This window comes from Protopterus annectens, chromosome 11.part0, assembly GCF_019279795.1.
Source record: "Protopterus annectens isolate FY-2018-M chromosome 11.part0, PAN1.0, whole genome shotgun sequence".
Lineage (NCBI taxonomy): Eukaryota > Metazoa > Chordata > Ceratodontiformes > Protopteridae > Protopterus > Protopterus annectens.
In genome coordinates this window covers 1,236,053,623-1,236,073,158 of record NC_056745.1, presented here as the reverse complement: position 1 = coordinate 1,236,073,158, position 19,536 = coordinate 1,236,053,623, and positions in this window count along the sequence as shown.

The following is a 19,536-nucleotide window of genomic DNA, read 5'->3' as shown; positions in this document are numbered from 1 at the left end:
TCTGTGCTTGCACTTGGCACTGTATGATGATGTATGGTATATATTTTTATTACACTGCCGTTATGGCTGACTTGTCTACATATAAAATTGATGGCAGGTACACCTGCGGAACAAAAGGAGTGGTTTACTCTGCATGTTGTCAAGGATGCGCTGCTTTTTATATAGGAAAAACAGAAAGAAAAATCAAGCAGTGCATCTACGAACATCAGTACGCTATTAGCAAGAAAGATACCACACATGCTCTTGCAAGGCATACTATAGAGTTTCCAGAACATAAGTTCAAATTTGCCATTTTAAAACAGGTTCAAGTTGACCAGAGGGGTGGTCCCTGGCAGCTTAAATTGGAAATGGAATAACTATTTTGGCAAATTAGAACTGCATCTTATATACCTCCAGGGCTTAATGAGCATGTCTCTGTTAAATGCATTCTTAAATACCTGGCCCTGAAGAGGTAAGTTCTTGGCATGTTAACTTAGAAGTTCTGGTTTTTAGCCCTTATTCATTAATGAACATTGGTACGTTCTCTATTATTGGAATGTGAACTTCTTCTATTACAATACATATAAATTGGTATATATCTCTTTAGTAAATTGTATTATTTTATTTAACCTAATAAAGCATTTTAGGTATATAATAGCTAGTTCTTTTAGATGATGTTGCTTAATGCTTGGCGTAGGTGGTTTAAGCACATAAGTTTGTAACACTATTTTAGGTTACACAATATTAACACTCTTGTTGTTCATTCTCCTATTGATTTTTATCTTGCCCCCTCTTTCATGAATTTTATGAATATATTTATGAATACAATTATGGCTTTAATACATAAAAGAAGGGTTTTACACATCGGGTTTGATTGTATAAACACTAGTTAAAGCTTTTTCCTCTGGATTTAAAGATTAAAAAAGTTTTTTTTTAAATAAAAAAAAGCTGTTCGCTTGTATCTCTACTTAGATTTTTTCAGAAAAGTCATTTGTTTAGATTTTTTGAATATTTGATATGTTTCACTTCTGGTTTTATTTTCGTGTAATAGTTCTTTAAATATATCCATTCTGGAATGGTTTTAATTGAATAATTAGGTTGTTTATATCCTTTTTATATATAATGAAGCTCATTTGGTATGTAATTTGTCTCAAGAAGGAGAGGTATTGTCCACTCCAAAAGCACTTATTAAACAGTTAGTCTATATCTTACTGCTCCGTCTCTTTATCTTGCTTTTTAGTTTTTAAACAGTTTGTCTACATATTCCTAAAGTTTTGATTTGGAAAAGACAGCCTGAATTTGTATAGTTGATTTGTAGATTGTTTGAATTGCTGACTGTCTATATTGACACATGTAGTCATATTTGCACACATTTTGACTTTGTACAGCTGACTGCATTCTGATTTAGTTTGCGTATGTCATGGCACTAATTCCTTGTCATAGCTAACAACAATAATGCATTCTATACACTTTATATTGTAATCACTTTGTTGGGGTGCAGCTTAAACGATATGATATTGTAAAATGCAACTGTACTTGTCTGGGCATTTGTATTTTTTGTCTGTATAACCTTTTGTATTTGCTGTGTCTCTGTTTTACCACATAGTAATCTACTGATTTATCACCATGAGGTAATCTACAAATTTTTTGTTGTAAGGACAGACATTGTAGAAATTTATCCTGCTTCCTATATTCCTCTTCAAGTTCGACACAGCATACCTAGTCCCCATCACAACATCTGGGAATCTGTTGTTCACATTTGGTTAGTTTGTCCATTGTTTAATGTTGTTAAGCAACAGGTGGCATATCCCATTGCTCGTGTAGCTCTCTCTATTACCTAAGCATATTGACAAGCTGCTTGAAAGCTAACAAACCATTTTTTAAGACACTCAGCTTGCTGTGCTGATAGAATGAGTCTCTGACCCGAGTAGCTGGAACTACTGCCAGAGTGACCCTTTGTTTTGAGCAGTCAGATCCTTATTTTTTACCTATTAGCAGTATCTTTCATGTAACATTCTACCTCCTACTTTGGGGTCTATATTATAACATCGAAGTCTTAAAACTTCGAAAGTTATAATATCGAACCAATTTGATCAAAAGACCATAAAATCGAACATTCATAATAGCAAATTTTTTTCCAGGGAAAAAATTTGCTGTTCCGGCAAACATACACACAAAACAAGCACACCAAAATAAATAATCCACACACATACACTTCACAAAACCGTACAGTAAACCATACATACACTACTAGCTGTCTACTTTAACCCTACCCTAACCCTAAGGTCCGTAACTACCGCACATTCTCCTTACCCGCTCCCTAACCCTAAGGTCCCTAACTATCGCACACTCACCTTACCTGCTCCCTAACCCTAAAGTCCCTATCGCACACTCACCTTACCATCTCCCTAACCCTAAGGTCTTTATCACACACTCACCTTCATTCGCACACTTACCTTAACCTGGTCCGTAACCTTCTCTCCACAGTCGAGGAAATAGCGAAGCTGCAGAAACGGCCCACCAAATACTTTCCCTAGGAAATTATTCAATATTCTGCAGCTTCACTATTTTCAGCATAGGGTTCAATATTATAACATTCAAAGTTTTAAGACTTCAGTGCTGTAATATAGACCCCTACTTTGTAGGCTTGCTGTATGAATAGACATCATTGTCCTTTTTGAAGGTTCCATAGGTGTTTTCGTCAGATGCATATTTGTCAGCAACACTTTATTTTGGATACCTTTGCTGAGCCATTTCTTTCCTGGACATATCTGCTTGCAAAATGAGTGAGAGTGATCAATCTGTGTATGTGTGCAATAACTGGCTCATGCTGCTCCTCACTATAGCCCTTAACGTCTTGTATCAAGAAATCTGGACAAGGCCATAAATAATGGGGGGACAAAGGGCCAAAAATAGGGACAATTTTTAATTGTTGGTCTTACAAACTTAGAAAGTTGATAGAACAACAGTTTTTGCATTAGTAAGCATTCTCTGAAGGGTTTGAAGTCTGAATCTCAAATCTGTTATTATTTTCTAACTTCAGTCCTCAAAGATTTGGCAATGATTTGCCAGAAAAACACAATTTTATGAGTAACAGCCAAAAATATGAGGCAGAAATCTGGACATTCTGCAAAAATCTGTACAGTTGAGGGTTATGTCCTCACTGGCTGGTCCACATAGCTGTTCCTGACCACCATTCCCCAGCCACCTATGCCATTTGTTCTTTTACAGCACACATTTAACCTAGGTTTCACATAGCTACATTAGCTCATACAGCCCAATGACACTTAAACTGATGTTCCTAAATATGCCCTTCTGTTTCACATACAACATATCCTCAACAGAAATAAACAGTCTTTCATAACAAAATGCATTACATTATTTTAAACAAGAAACCTCTTTATTAAATTATCACTTATGGCATAGGCAATCATGCATCTATGTAAATGAAAACAAACTATATTTCCACAATCTGAATTGCAAGCATTTTACTACACAAACCATACTGATATAATCCAGGTTGCAAACACTATACATCACCTACAGTCTACTCAATCACTGTCAAAAACATTACACAGCTCATTCAAGTCATGGCTTCACTTAAACTTAATTCCTCTCTTGCATGTATCGTGCCCATATTTTTATCCTGGTAGATGTGTATGCAACCTTAGTTCTTTGCTATTCAGTAATTTATAATAATTCTGATATGTTAGCTATTAATTTCATTTCTATTCCTTGCTTGTAAAATATTGTTTCTCCTACCTGCCATTAAACAGACAATTCTATTAAAATCATATCTGTTTTCCTAACCAGTATTCTCTCCTGTTTTGATCACACATTTCTTGGCTGCTCACATTTCTTTCAGCAAGTATCACAGCCAAAAAGAACTACATTTCTCATTTCTAACTCAATAATCCGAAAGGTATTCACATTTCTACAATACATACTTTCTAACAACAAGAGACTCCAACTCTCAGCACTAACATCTTCTTTCAGCAATCATACAACATTTAAAACAATCCAGAACCATATTACACTCCACCAATACCCACATCTTTATACTCCCCATCCAAATTTAAGCAATTTTCACAGCATAGCATTAGTATACACAATTCCAAAGGCATCAACAACAAATCTGAACACATTCATTCCTGGTTATTGCAAATAATTTAGACACTTTTTCACTCTGTGAAATGCAGTTTAAATATTTGGTAATGAGCACCCAGCCTGTCTTCTCCAGTATAACATATCATGATACTAGATCATGCCAAGGCTTTCGACACCATCACTCACTCAGGAATCATAGATAGACTCACTAAACTAGGCATAAACACCTATGTAGTAAGATGGGTTAAAACCTGGCTCACTGATAGAACCCACACTGTGAAAGTAGTGGACTTCAAATCTGACTACTGACCAGTTACAAGTGGTGTCCCACAGGGATCGGTCGTAGGGCCTCTCCTGCTTGGCATCTACTTTTCTGAAGTTCAAGCCAACACAAAGGAACTCTGACCAAGTTTGCAGATGATTGCAAACTGGGAGCCATTATTGATTCTCCAACTGATGTAGAAATTCTGTAAAAAGGCCTCACTGACACCAATGACTGGTGCCAGAACCATGGCCTTAAGCTCAATGCCAAAAAGTGCATTGTCATTCCCTTTGGGAAAAATTCGGTGCCCGTGAACTACCACATAGGCGGTAGTCCACTAAACACCGAAGGTGTGATAAGAAACCCGGGGACACATGTTGACAGCTATCTCTCCTTTGATAACCACATTGTCACTGTAGTTAGAAAGTCCTTCTATGTGGCACATCTTATTACAAAAGGTTTTTCATACAGGAAGAAAGAGGTCATAATCCCTATCTACTCATCCCTCATTAGACCTATAATATAATGCAATGCCCCATTTGGTATGCACCTCACTAGACACCATCAACAACTGGAAAAGCCACAAAAATACCTCACTGAGAGGATCTTAGGCCTTAGACACATGCCCTATATGGACAGACCCAAAAAACTCCAGCTATACTCTGTTTCTTATCGCCTACTTAGAGGTGATCTCTGCTTGAACTATAAAGCCATGTCTGACCCAGAGATGTTAGATATGCTACAACTAAAGAAATCCCAATTCCCCCATGCCACACGCTCAAGGGGATGTTAACCTCATTACCACAATAAACAGAACATGTTGGAGGGACAGGTTCCTAACCCAGAGACTTCCCATACTCTGGAACAAACTTCCCATTCACATCAAGCAAAACACTTCACTGGCCCTCTTTAACAGAAATCTTGATAAGTGGGTGGGCAATAGGAAGTTCACCCCAGGGATCACTTAAGGGCCTTGCTTGACAAGGACACTGGGAATTAACTTTGGGCGGCATGATGCCAGGGAATCTTCTTAGGCTAGGCTTAGATAGGCTCCAGGGCTGTTAGCCTAGTACACACCTATGAGTGGTTTACCCAGAAACCAGAATAGGTGGTGGATACAAGTTTCCCTGTAAACAGTATATAGATTGTAATATCATAGCTACTTCAATATAGCTATGTTTCCCAGTGACTACCACATCTTTGGAATAGGTTACCAATTCATGTGAAGCAGAGCACTTCTATGACACTGTTCAAAAGAAGCCTGGACAAATGGATGGGACACCACAAATTCTTACCGGGGATAGTGCCGACAACCCTCCTGGACATGGACTGTCATTAATACATACAATCCTGGGTCTTGACTAGAGTATCTAGGTTATTACATTGGGATGAAATGGATAGGCTTGAAATGACCTCCAGGTTGATAGCCTATTAACCTCCTATGATCCTCCTATGTTAGTAGATGAATTTCACCCCAATTGGGTTATTATTGATAAGACCTCCCTAAAAAGAGTCTTTATTCTTCCCACAAGGAGGGTGTCAAAATTAGACAGTATCACAGATTTGCTAGCTAAAGTGATTTTATCTGGACTAATCTTTTGTACTCTAGCTCTCTAAAAAGAAGGACATAACCATAGTTATTGTCTACTTTCTGCATCATGTCCTCTACTCAGCATTTATTGACATCTTAAATACCTTCACTATCAATATTACATAAAAAAAGAAGCTGGCTCAAAATTACTTTAAGATAAACATTCTAATTCCACATGCTACCTCCACTAACCACTTATAGCTTGAGCTCTTCATTGGTAACCAACCTGATGAAGCCACAACCATCCAAGTAAGCCAACATAATGTAGGTGACTACTGAACAATCACACTGTAGTGGTTTGCCAAGAAGCAAGAGCTACCCCATTTTTTACCATAAATGCAATCTGTCTGCAGACAAATTACAACTGCAAAATGCCCATCAGGTTTACAAGTGAATTGATTTCTACCAAGCTATGTATTTAAATGCTATAGTTTCCATCTTAACGGCTTCTCTACTTAATATTCAAATCCACTTCTTTTCAATAATACAATGACCCCCCCCAAAGCTTTACATTTACCTTTCTTTATTCATATTACTCATATTAACAGATGCAGCATGAGATACTTGGAAAAGTATTTGGTCCACTGAAGACTGAAGCATATTCATTACCTTTAAGAAATGAGAAAAAATGTATTGTAGTTTAAAATTATTTTATTCTTGCCTTTGTGGACACCAGGGGCGGCTCGTGGCATCGGACTGCCGGTCTGCAGCCCCCTCAGTAGTTTTGGTCTTATTTACATTTTTTAATTTACTGTAAAAAAAAAAAATCTTTTTTTTTTTTAGTTTAAATTTCGAGTCCGCGACTCGAAAGTATGCGCATGCGCATTGCGCACCTTACCCGCGCGGTTGTAAACAGCTTTTTTTTTTGTTTGTTTTCTTTGCAGCCCGGAGGAGCACATAAGGCATCATTGTGATGCCCAGAAGTCTATGCGGCAGCGGTTACAAACCGCATAGACTTGGAAGGGGCTCGGACTGCGACGTCCGCAGGCACGTCAGTCATGACGTGCCTGCTGGGCTAAAGCCTAAATGCTGCTGATTGGTTGTCGCTCTCTTCCCGGGCTTTATGTGCTGGGAAGAGAGCGAGAATCAGTCAGTTCAGTTTAGTGTAGGATTAGGAAACGAGCTTTCTTTTTTGCGATCATCATTGTATTTTATTTCTATTTGGAATCGTTTTTTTGGGTGGATTATCGTTTGGACAGCGGGCAGCACCTGTGCAGAAGAGCAGAAGAAAGAAGAAGAAAGAGAAAAAAGAAGAAAGTACAGTGAAGGACGGGTGCAGAATAGATGTAAGTATGTTAACTCTTTTTATGTGTTCTACTTGAATTAGATTTAGTCTTTAGATTTGATGGGAGAGAGACTGTATGCATTTTATTTATAAATATAGTTTGTCTTCATGGAGTGATGGAAAAAAGGCCTTGGCAAGATCAAAAAAGACCAACATGAGGGGTACAACTCTCTCATGATGTAGCCTCAACAGATAATTAAAAAATAGAGCCCCAGGATTTGTGCCTGGACACCTCATCTATATGGCTAATTAGAGCAGTCCTTACTTGACTCTAAGGTACCGATGACAAACTGAAAAGGATTTTGGTCTGTATTTTATTATTTTATATATAAATGCAACTTAAGCGTTTTTCTAGTTAATTTTCTCTAGAGTGACAGACAGAGGGAATAATGAAGACTGCCAGATAAGCATCATAAACAGCATAGAGTAATATTGTGCTTGTTTATTCATTGCTGGCTTTAAATACTAACTCTGTAAAATGCTCCCTGTTGTAAGATAAGGCATGCACAATGAAACCTTACTCAGAAGTATTGTGATATTTTCAGAGTATTTCAATATGAATTTTCTTGCCTCCAACAACATTTTGTTTAATATTAGTTCTGTGGGAAAAAACATTAAAAAGAAATCTGCCATATACTTTGTCACAAGAATGGGAGATAAATGATCCTTTCAGCTTACATACACATTTAAATTCCAGAGAGTGCATGTCACATTTAAGAAAATCACAAATCCTTTTCTCTTGCTCTTTTCAATTTTTTGGGCAGCTGTGATATTAATCTTACAGCAGAATACAAACTGAGGTTTGCAAATTAGTTTTGCTACTTTATATCCCTAGCTTGTCTCATATAATTCCATCCAGCATTATCTTAAGTTTGGGTTTCTGTAGCTTTCAAAAACTAGTGGAATGCAGCCTAAGAAAAGTAATTTATACAGCAGATGTTGAATTCATTTACTTTACTGCCACTGTTGCAAAGAGGCTAAATTAACAAAATACAGCATAGAAAGAGAAAAACATATGTTCCATCTGACAATTTATCAGCCCTTGTTCTATTTAATTTTTGAGAGAACAATCCAAATGGAACATGGTCTCAGTAAATAAAGGTGTTAAAAATGGATTTTTCTTTTATTTTTAAAATGGTTTAAAACCCACAACCTTCCTTCTGATATTTTCATCTGTAATATTTAGTCTGGGAGCAAAATGCAAAAAAAAAAAAAAATTGCAAAACTTAGATGTGTTCGAGAGCTCCACGTTCATAGACCTTACTATATTTACCTTGCACCTCCCATATGATTCACAGTTCACAGTACTAGTTTAAAATGAAAGAAATGGTAACAAAACTATACCTTAACTTAAATTATCTTCTCAGGCTGACAGTCAGCAAAATTATGTAAACCTGTCATGTTTCATATGCTCCTGCATACGTAGTGACTGCAATAATGACAAATGGGGACCTGAGGTCATGCTAATCGGCTTTGAATTAACTTTAAGTAAAAGAAAGCAATAAGGTACAACCACTGGATTATATAATTTCAGTAAGGTAGTTTAACTGTGTGTGTGTGTGTGTGTGTGTGTGTGTGTGTGTGTGTGTGTGTGTGTGTGTGTGTGTGTGTGTGTGTGAGAAAGAGACAGAAGAAGGGGCTGCGTGTGTGTGTGTGTGTGTGTGTGTGTGTGTGTGTGTGTGTGTGTGTGTGTGTGTGTGTGTGTGTAATGCCCCAGTTATTATATACTGGTGGCTAGAGAACAAATGGTGTCGGGTAGAGATACTCAGGCTTGAACCCTGTACCTTGTATGCAGGTGTTAAGGACCTGAATTCCCTACCCACCACCATTTGTAAAAAAATTGCAGATTTTTGCCTCCTATTTGATCTGATCTGTTCCTCATATCTGTGGTTTCTAAATGTTGCAATGCTTGATATTTGATGGTGCAGTGGTAGTATTGCTTTACGGCTGCAGGTTCTTGGGTTTGATTCTTGGCTGGGGTGCCTTCTGTGTGGGGTCTGCATCTTCTCCCTGTGTTTGTCTGGGTTTGCTTTTGTGTCCTCCCATGTTATAAAGACATGTCTGCATTATTTCTTCCTGGGCCTCTGCTGAAAATTGTTTTTTTGTTCAAGTCAGATTGTCCTGATTAACAAATGTTAAATAAAATTGACAGGCATTTGAATTTCTGACTTCATATTCTTCAGAAAATACATAGTAACTTGACCTTTTATTCTAGCAATTTTAGTTTATAAGATTAATATTTGAAATGTGTCCTTATTTTTGGGACTGTATTTAAAATGCCCCATTATTGGCTTTGTCCAGGTTTTTTGTGCTAAGGTTGACAACTATGGCAAGAACTGAATTCACTGAATATGTCTGAGGGCTTTATTCCCTCATTACTGGGTTTGTCCAGGTGTTTTGTGCTAAGAGGTTGACAGCTATGGTGAGAACTGCATTCACTAAATGATAGCCATTTAAGTTTCAGTCTTCCTCTTTTACAAAGCAGCTGATTTGGAGTAGTGGTATGTTGCTCTGACTGTTTTGCACAGGGAGCTTGGCAGTAAAATATATGGTTCTAGCAACTTTCCAAGATTATACAAGCAATGTTTGTGTCCCTGGTTTTTGGGCTTTTGACCCCCCCCAATACATTTTGGCTTTTTCCAGTTTTCTTGTGCTGTGAAGTTGAGTATTGAGTAGATTTTACAAGGAGTTGAGAGCTGCAGGGGAACAGAAGTTTAGTGTTGCTTAAGTGAAGTTGGTTTGCCTTGTTAACAGCACAACAGGTTGTGTACTTGCCTTTGATGCAGAAGGCTGTGGGTTCTACTCCCACAAGGGGTGGATGCTGCTGTACTGAGAATATTCTCCTTGGTGAAGATACTAACTATGAGTCCGTTATCAGTTTGCCATCCTTTTCCTCTTGCAATATTACTTGCTTATCATTTTTTTAATGTAATATAGGCAATTTATTCCTGAGGGGCAACATACACTTTATTTTTCGATGAAACCATGAAATATAAAGGTGTTTGCTAGCAGCAACCTCTTCATTAGTTACAGATTTCTTTAATGTGGAATTATTTAGATGACTTTTACTTCAGAGAGTGCATATTTACTGATAATGGACTGTAGAATAGTGCATATTTACTGATAATGGTGGACTGTAGAATTGTGCATATTTACTGATCATGGTGGACTGTAGAATTGTGCATATTTACTGATAATGGTGGACTGTGGAAGTCTGCGTAGACTTTTATGATACATGTTCTGAACTGGGCAGTTTTGTCATTATGGGTGCATGCATTTTGTTTCATTGCTTACTGGAAAAATGTTCAAAACAAATTTAAAATGCCCTCTAACAACTGTAATGTATTGTACAAGGAATATAATTTAGTACAATGAGGAAGGTGTATCAAAAAGCACATGTATGTTTCATATGCAAGGGGCCTATGATTTGAAAACAGCCCAAAATTAATCTTTATCTGCCACTGGCAAAATGTATTTTCAATGAATGTGAGTTTCAAGGGCAGAGAAGTTTTAATGCTAAGTTTTCATTGTGAGACTGCATTGCTTTGTTTAGTAGATGGCTTAGTGTTTGTGCTGTAAAATACAAAATAAAACTTTCAAATGAAGTCCAACTCATCATAGAAGTAAAGCAGTATGCACATTAGTGTTTCTGGTAAATGGAGTGAAATAGCCAAGTAATGGTTCATTGGAATGGCTGCAGAGGCTCCATTCAACCATGATTTTGTCAGGGGGGGAAGGGCAGCAAACTCAGACAGGCCCAGCTGAACTATACCTCCTAACTGTCCAGATTTTCAAAGAATGAATAGATTTTTGCTTCTTATTTTTGGTTTGTTCTTCATAACATTTGTAGTTTTCTGGCAAATCATTTAGAAATTGTCACTAAATAATGATATACTGAGTTTCAGACTCCATAACCTTCAGAAAAATGCATGCTAAAGTAAGAACTGTTATTATATCAACTGTCTCAATTTATACAAGAGCAATTTTTAGTACTGTTTATATGTTCCCCCAATATATTTGGCCTTGTTCAGATTTACTGCATTAACAGGTTGAGAGGTACATGCAAATAAATTGCTTTATAGAATTAGGCATAGCCAACCTCTCAACTGTCCCCGATTTTGGCTCAAAATGTTGCTCTTCCCCCTAATAATCCCTCTGCAAAATAGCAATTTTGGAAGAAAACATGGAGGGTTTACAATTAAGAAATAACTGTAATAATCAGTTATATATTACTTGAAATGCATGTAGATTCTTTTATTTTGCCAGCTGCTCAAGTTAGCAGTACTAATATTAAAGTGTCCCATCTTTGACAGGCTCCCAGCTGTATTGTGTGGCTATTTTATATTTTTGCACCACATTTGGTCCATTTTTCATAAAATTGTGCTTTTTGGCAAATTAGTGACAAATCACTAAAGTCTGAAGTTAGAAAATAATGACAGACGTTTGAGTTTCAGATTTTATGCCCTTCAGAAAAGTCATACTAATGCAAGACCTAATCTATTATCTTTCTAAGTTTATTAGAGCAATATTTAAAAATTGTCCTTATTTTTGGGCATTTGCCCCACTTCTGTGTATGGTTTTGTCCAGATTTCTTGCTTTGAGGTTGAGAGGTATGACAAATGTGTCAGGGCCATCACAGTCAGCCAGAGACATTTCAAATTGTGTCATACTAGTTGCACCACACTCCACCATGTAGTGACTCTGGATGTGTCCAAGCAAGGCAAGGAGTAGTTATGCAGTGTAAATGTGCAGTGTGTCCCCCCCATCCAAGGTAGACAGAAGTACTACAGTGGCTTTTCATCTGTCCTTGATTTTGCAGAAAGGTCTGGTTTCTGTCATATTTTTGTACTGTTGATTTATGCTTATTACTCAAAGTGCCTGTTGCTCTGTGTTTAAGCAACAATGCTTTAATGACCATAAGGTAAGCTTGTCTGAAATTGTAAGATGCAAGTAAGCTTTAATAAGCATACTGTTAAAGAATTGCCAACATTGAAAGCCTTTATGTTCTTGCCATGCAGAGAATACTTGACTAGATAATGTATAAGCCTTGGGTATTAAAGGACAGGATTCCATTATTTTAAAAAGCTCATTACACTTGTTGGAGACTTCCAGTCATCTCTACAGACTTTTACCCATAAACTAAACAGAATGCCACTGATCATGTGTGGTCCATAACCTGTACAGTAATCCTTTAAGCAATGTATCTTGAGCTTGTTTCTTGTTTGCTTTTAATTTTTTACTTACATGTTTTCCCCATGAAACAAGTAGATAGTTGTCAGGCAGCAGGTCTTTTTTGGATAAACATTTTTACAAGTGGGGGCATCACAGAGATTTCTACTTTCAGCAAGTTACTTGGTACTTTAATAAAGACAAATATAAATTATAATTAGAACTGCAGTGCAAGGAGAAGTGGTTTGAGTTGAGTGCTTCTGGTTTTTCTTGTACTTGATTTTGACTTGCATTCCAGTAATGCATTTAAAAAGTAATTTATTTTTTCATGTCTCAACCTTTTGTTTCCATCTAGATATTAAGTAAGCTGTCATGCAGCCAATGCATTGAAATATTTTTATTCTTCTACACTTATTTTTGTCTTGATTGGACTCTCATAATGATGGTTTGGCACCCAGGGCAGCATATTTAATTAAAGTTAGTTTTTGTGGTTTTGAGCATAGCTCCTCCCCTTTCTAGTTGGCCACACCCCTTCCCCTTGACCCCACCCATTCAGCTGTCTCCTGCAGCCCCCCTTTGATTTGAAGTCACCAGCCATCACTGGTGGCCACACTTGTGAATGAAAGTGTCTGTGGACTACCCAACTAACAGGGCAGCAAATAATAACTAACTAATATAATTTGTTTCCTATATATTTGATTAATAAAAATAAAGAAATAATACAAATGGTGAACTATGAAAGTCATTCATTGGGGTGGTTAGCATATCAAAAATAATTTCAAAGGTACCAATTAAGTTAGACAAGATCAGTTTAGATTGTTTTAATGAAAAACAAAGGCTTCAACAAGCTGACAATATATTATGATTATGGTAGAAAATATGTAAGCATTCTCATTCACAAATACAGCCTTTAATGACTGCTGCCTATCACTGTTTGAGCTTAGTGAGACAGGTAATGTTAGAGTCATCTATACTTTTTGCATTCCAGTCAGCTGCATTGGTGTGGTCATAAACTGTAATGGCTCTCATTTACTTTAAATCTATGCTGTACTTCCAAGTATGTGCAGCTGTTTCAGCAGATAGCTGCCATTAGGAAATTAACACAGGCAGGTAGTTAGAAGCTAAATATGTCTGAGTTCTTTCATGGTGTCATTTACCTGTGTTTGACCTAAAGCCCTCATCTCTTATATGCAGCATCACCTAAGGATGGCATTTTCGAGCTACCTCCTCCTCCTCTTTCTCGGGAGTTGTGCCCTTCAAACCTTGACTCATGCTGAAGAAACTGAAGAACTAGTAAATGGGGAAGCAGAAGAAGGAGGCGATCAAGATTTAGAAACATTAGAAGAAGGTACCAACTAAAGACATTACTACATCTAACATAAGTTTTTGTTCATTGTAAGTACCATTCACTGGTTTAATTTCCCTAACAGGAAAACATCTGAGAGCAGTGATAAACATACCTTGAAACCATTTTTCATTTATTTCACTTACTGCACTAACAGATAACATTGTAGTTAACTACAAGGAGGGGTGTATTTTTTTTCATAGCATCTTATATGTTATTTAACAAAATAGTGAATGAAGCAAGCTGTGTAGTGGAATGCTGAAGATTAACAAATGTTGACAAGTTCAAGTCTGCCAATTCATAAATGAATATTTACAAATGATAATTATGTACTTAATTTAAATAGAATTTAAGAACATACCTTCTTTCCCACACTGGACCATCCAAATGCACTGCTGGTTTTTGAGGAACTCCCACTATCCTTCTTTCTTGCCTGGCATTTAGTTGACAGTCATTTCTACAATGTGGTGATGGACACTCACATTAGTGGTATGGGAAGCATTTTTTGGTCCCTTATGTAAAGTGCATGTAGAATTAAGTGCTAATACAATAATAGAGCAGTGATTTAAAACTCATTTAGTTCTCAGTTGCATATATTGTCATGGATGCCATGACGGATGTGAAAAGGAGGCTGAAAGCTCTAGGGAGTTCTCAGTGCTTTCCTTGATGTTGTTTCTGGAAGCAATTAATTACAATAAAGGAAATATTAGGAATTCCCGAACACACATATGATGCATCAGCTTGTGACATAGTAGGTTACCCAGTGTTTAATGCAGGGAAAACTGCACAGGGCTTTGAGTACAGCTGACTTATCCAGTTAACTAGCTGATAACTAGAACACACATGATCAGGTCTGAATGTTTCAAAGCTTTGTTATGCACTTCCCTTAGTACATTTTGGACTATACTGCTAAAAAAGAGAACTAACAACACAATTATTAGCATGTGTTTAAGGACTCCTGTTAAAGGTTTCGGAATTATATTCACGTTTGTGGTTTGCCAGGAGAAGGTAGTTTTCTAGTAACCTATTTTTTCCAGTTGAACTCTAAGGGATCACTGTAATTTATATATGTTTTTACAACTCCAAAAGATATGGAATATATCTGCATGCTGGAGGGAACAGAAAGGACATGACAGATTTTTGTTGTACCCAAATTTTAATAGAACAGCTGGAGTATAGTATGAGTTACTACTGATTATAAGCTGGATATAGATTAAATTCTTAAAAAGGGGTTAGATTCAGGGTGTTCCGGATTGCTTCATATTTGCACTCAGTAGAAATTTCACCTTGTAGTTTATCCCAGTATTTGGAGTGTAGAAGCGATTGTTGATATTTGATGTTTATTAAAAGCTTGTAGGCATGAGATAGCATTTTGTTCCTAATGCAAAGGATTTTGATTATTGATTGTGTTAGAGTTATATCTTACTCAAACACTTTGATGTTAGCAAATTTTTGTTTTATTAATGAATTAAGTTGTCTTAACATAGGGTGAAATCTACTTGGGACCCCAAAGAGTCCTTTGACAGCAGCAAAGTTCTTAGGATGGTAAAATTGCCATGCCATGGCATTTTTAATAAGGAGAAGGTTAGATAGGTGTATCATATTATTACTGTTTTTTATATTTTGGTTTAGGTGGATTGGTTGGAGAACCAGGAGAGTATTCTGTAAATTAATCGAATGCAACAATGCTTCAAAGATATTTATTTTATTTTTTAATGCAGGTAGAATTTTAGATTTGTGTTCACTGTTAAGCTTTAAAAACAGGATAGAGTGAGGGTTTAGCTTGAGGGATTGTATATACTTGTACCACATTTTGATCCAGGTTGGGGTCCAAGTATCAACCGATGGTTCATAGTTCACAATTTGGATTAAACAGCTTGCATTTATAATATTGTAGTAGAGATTAAAATCAGGGAGGCTCAATCCACCTGTTTCTTTTGGAAGTATTAGTTTTTTATAAGAGTTTTTGGGTGATTTAGGGGAACCAAAGACATTTTGTGATAGTGGTTTCCATTTTACTGAAGAAATGTTTGGCTGTATTTAGGTTTATGGAGTTTAAATGAAATAATATCCTAGGAAGAATGTTCATTTTAACAATAGCAGTTTTTGACAGTAAGGACAGATTGATGTTTTTCCATTTGGATAGGTCATTGTTTATTTGTTCCCAGACTTTACTCAAGTTTGCTTTCATTAAATTCTGATGTGTGTGCATAAAGTTTATCCCTAGTATTTTACAGGTATGTCAGACAGAGGCAAGTAAGATTCTAAGTGCTTATTAGGATTTAAAGACATTACAACTTCTTATCTCAATGTCATTGAATGATATTGACACATTCAATTTCAAAAGAAATCTTGTCATACTTTTCAAAACCATCATCTAAAACATTTTACCATCAAAAACTTGGACTTCTCTATCTTTTGCCAACTACCCAACATTTAATTTGCACCTGTAATATTTTTGCTGGAATGTTATAATCATTATTAAATCAGAGGAAAGCTGGCCACTTTTCGATATTACATGTTGGCTCCTTTTTTCAAGATGGACCTGGTAACTTAGTTATCCCTTTGTATTATTTATGCTCTTCCTCCATCTACCTGATGTTACTCATTTAAACATAATAGTACAGCTATAGCTGCTACTCTGTGAAACTCTGAAATAAGCACATGTCAGGCTATGTTGCTTCAGAACATTGTCATCCTCCATCTTGCCCAGAACCTAATTAACCTATTTAGCAAACGATAAACTCCTTTTTCTGTTCAACTTCTTCTGTCATCCCAGACTCCCACCATCAAACCTCCTTGAAAACTGCACCCAAACTGCCCCTGCATAATCTGTTATCTTATTTCAAAGGTTTACTTAGATAAGTTTATGGTTTACATGATGGATAATGTGCCTTTATATTTTATGCATATATCCCAAAATAACAAAGAAAAAAACTTTCACCCCCCCCTTTCTTATTTATTAACAGTGCTAACTTTTAGTCCTCTTACCTCAAAAAAAGAACCATCATATTTAAAAACATGTCTGTAGGTTGTCTGCATCATTAACACTACTGTCATCCTCAGGTATGTAATCTGTTGCAGCACTATGTGACTTCTTATTATGTATTTGTTTAACTCCTACTAGATTACTTCTACCTGCATCAGTTTTAATATGACATCAGCCAAATTGCATGTCCCTATTGTTTGGCCAGCCTTTTCTACTCCTGATCAAACACTTGGAACAAGTCAGCAAGTAAATTCATAGAACAGTGTACCTTATCAAATAACTCTTGTTTACCTTTAAGAACAGTTGCAAAATGAAAATGTTGGCTATAAATATTGGAGTTGTTTGATATTACATTTATACATAATAACCCTACCCATCAAAAGCATTTATTCTATAAAAACCTATCTAAACTCTTTTCTAATCAATGATGTCACTGTGGTTTCACCACCATCCACATAAACTTCTCTCCTAAAAACTTTACTAACATTACCTTATTAAAAAATCCTTAATTTTTGTATACTGAATGCAATCACTGTTATCCCTTGACTATTGTAGGCAAAGTGGTATGGTCATTCTGTGTAAGTAATATTATAGACTTTTAACATTTATAATTAAAATGGTCAGTCATTCCCTGCACTACTGGAAAGAGGGATAAAACTCTGGCAACCACTGAGATGACCCATGTATTAGCAACAACTTGAATACAGGAAGAAGTGGGCAGATCATATGGGAGTTTGTGGTTAATGTTGACTTATCCATTCTGGTAGAGGAACAGGATATTGTTACCTGGATGGCCAGTACTCCAAGTGCAAGTGGAGAATTGCACAAAGACTGCTGATCAAGAGGATGAAGGCCAGGCATACCAAGGGTACTGGTAACTATCAGAGGTATATATGTGTGTAGGAACATGCACACAATGGAGGATAAACTAGATGCCCTGCAGAGAGATGGTACTTACATCAAGGGGCAGGGATTTGGCTTTAGAAAAATGCCTGTATAGTCTGTGTGGTAAATAATAATGGCTGCTGATGAGATGAAAGACTTTTGGCTGGGGTCATGCATAGTAAGGATGTTACCTGGGGAATAAGCCAGACTTTCATGACTGAAGGGATAAGGATATTACAAATGCTGTTGTAATATCCACCTTCAGTCTCCTATAGACCCCAGTCTGCAAGGGGGAGATAAGCCAGACTAACCTGATCATTGTAAGAGATGCCTAACTTCACAGTGTACAGAACCATAATAAAGCTCAAGAAAAGTCACAAGTTACTGTCCTGGTGTAGAGAGAAACTAGAAACTGCCAAAGGTGCACCAGACAGAACAAAATTAAATAGGCGTAGATAAAACTTCCACAAGCACCACAGCTAAAAACTTAGTTTATTTAAAAATATAGACAGAACATAAAAGACTTCCAACGAAAGAGAGCTCTAAATGATGGATGATGACTCCTCCCACCAGTCAACACTTCCCTACAGGTTAAGGAAACATGGTGTAGGGTAATAGAGAGGCTTGGGTACCACTTGGTGAGGCTTCATGGTTAGTAGAATGGGGTCAAATAAAACCTAAGCAAAAAGCAAAACGCAAAAAAAAAGTCCTATTGTCAATGGTAACATAAGATGAAAAAGGGAGGTTAAAAGAAAATATTTATTCTAAAGTGGGTTTTTATCATTTTCTTTCTTTTGTTTACCATCTGTTTAGTTTATTTCCTTTTTAACTAAATGTCATACATAACTATTCATCTCACCATTCTCCATTACCTTGGAATCCATTACTTCTCCTAATTTCAACTGGAATTGAAAGGTACTCTATGAAAAAAAACATTTTAGACTTCTTCATTCTTGATAGTTATAGCTACCTCCCACTCCCCCCCCCACAGAATCTAGGTACTCATTCAAGAATCAATCTGTAAGGAATGACATCTCCTTTAGCCTATTACTAACATTTGTACGACATGAAGGACTGTCATTGGCTGACATCCCCTCTCTTGAAGCTGCAGCACTATGTACTAACTCAACAGACTAAGAATCAACAGTTATATAATAAACTAAAGCACAATGGGCAACCATGCCATGCTTCATCTAAAAATAGCCATTATACCATACTGATTACACATTATTGTGCCGTTATTTCCTCAACTCCCTAATTGCCCCTATCTTGCACAACTTTATTTATGGCATAAAGCATGGCAATAATGTAACAGCCCAAACAAGAAAGAGGTATTTTGGTTTCTGGTGTGTCTTAGCACATAGCAGTTTTCCTCTACTAGCATTGTACTTGGCAATATACTAATACACCAGGCTTCTCCTTTAACAGTAGATTGAGAGTTACTCCACACTCACTCAGAATCCAGTATTGAGAATAATTCTGAAAAATTCCATAAGAACTGTATACTTAACTTATTTACCACATTGTCTATGATATCAACATAGTGACATGTTTTCCAAAAATCTGTCACATGTGACACTTGTTCAAAGATAAATTCTGAACTGGAAATCTTTCCTAATTCCTTTGTGACAAATTTCCCCCTAGGTCTCATCAACATTTTAGCCAGAAGCGACAATGACTCATGCAAAATTTAAAAATGTTTTTATAACTATTTAAAACAGGATGAAAACATATGTAATATAGTAACCCATGCTTCCTATCTCCATGCATGTACAATAATGATCTGAAACCAGATATGTACTAGAAAAGTTATACAGCCTTTCAACAGGCTTGTGCTGTTCAAATCTGCTTTCTCTTAGTGAATTTAGCTGTGTGCATTCTGGTATGGACTGACATCCCATGCTGGGTTAGGTTTATCTGTATT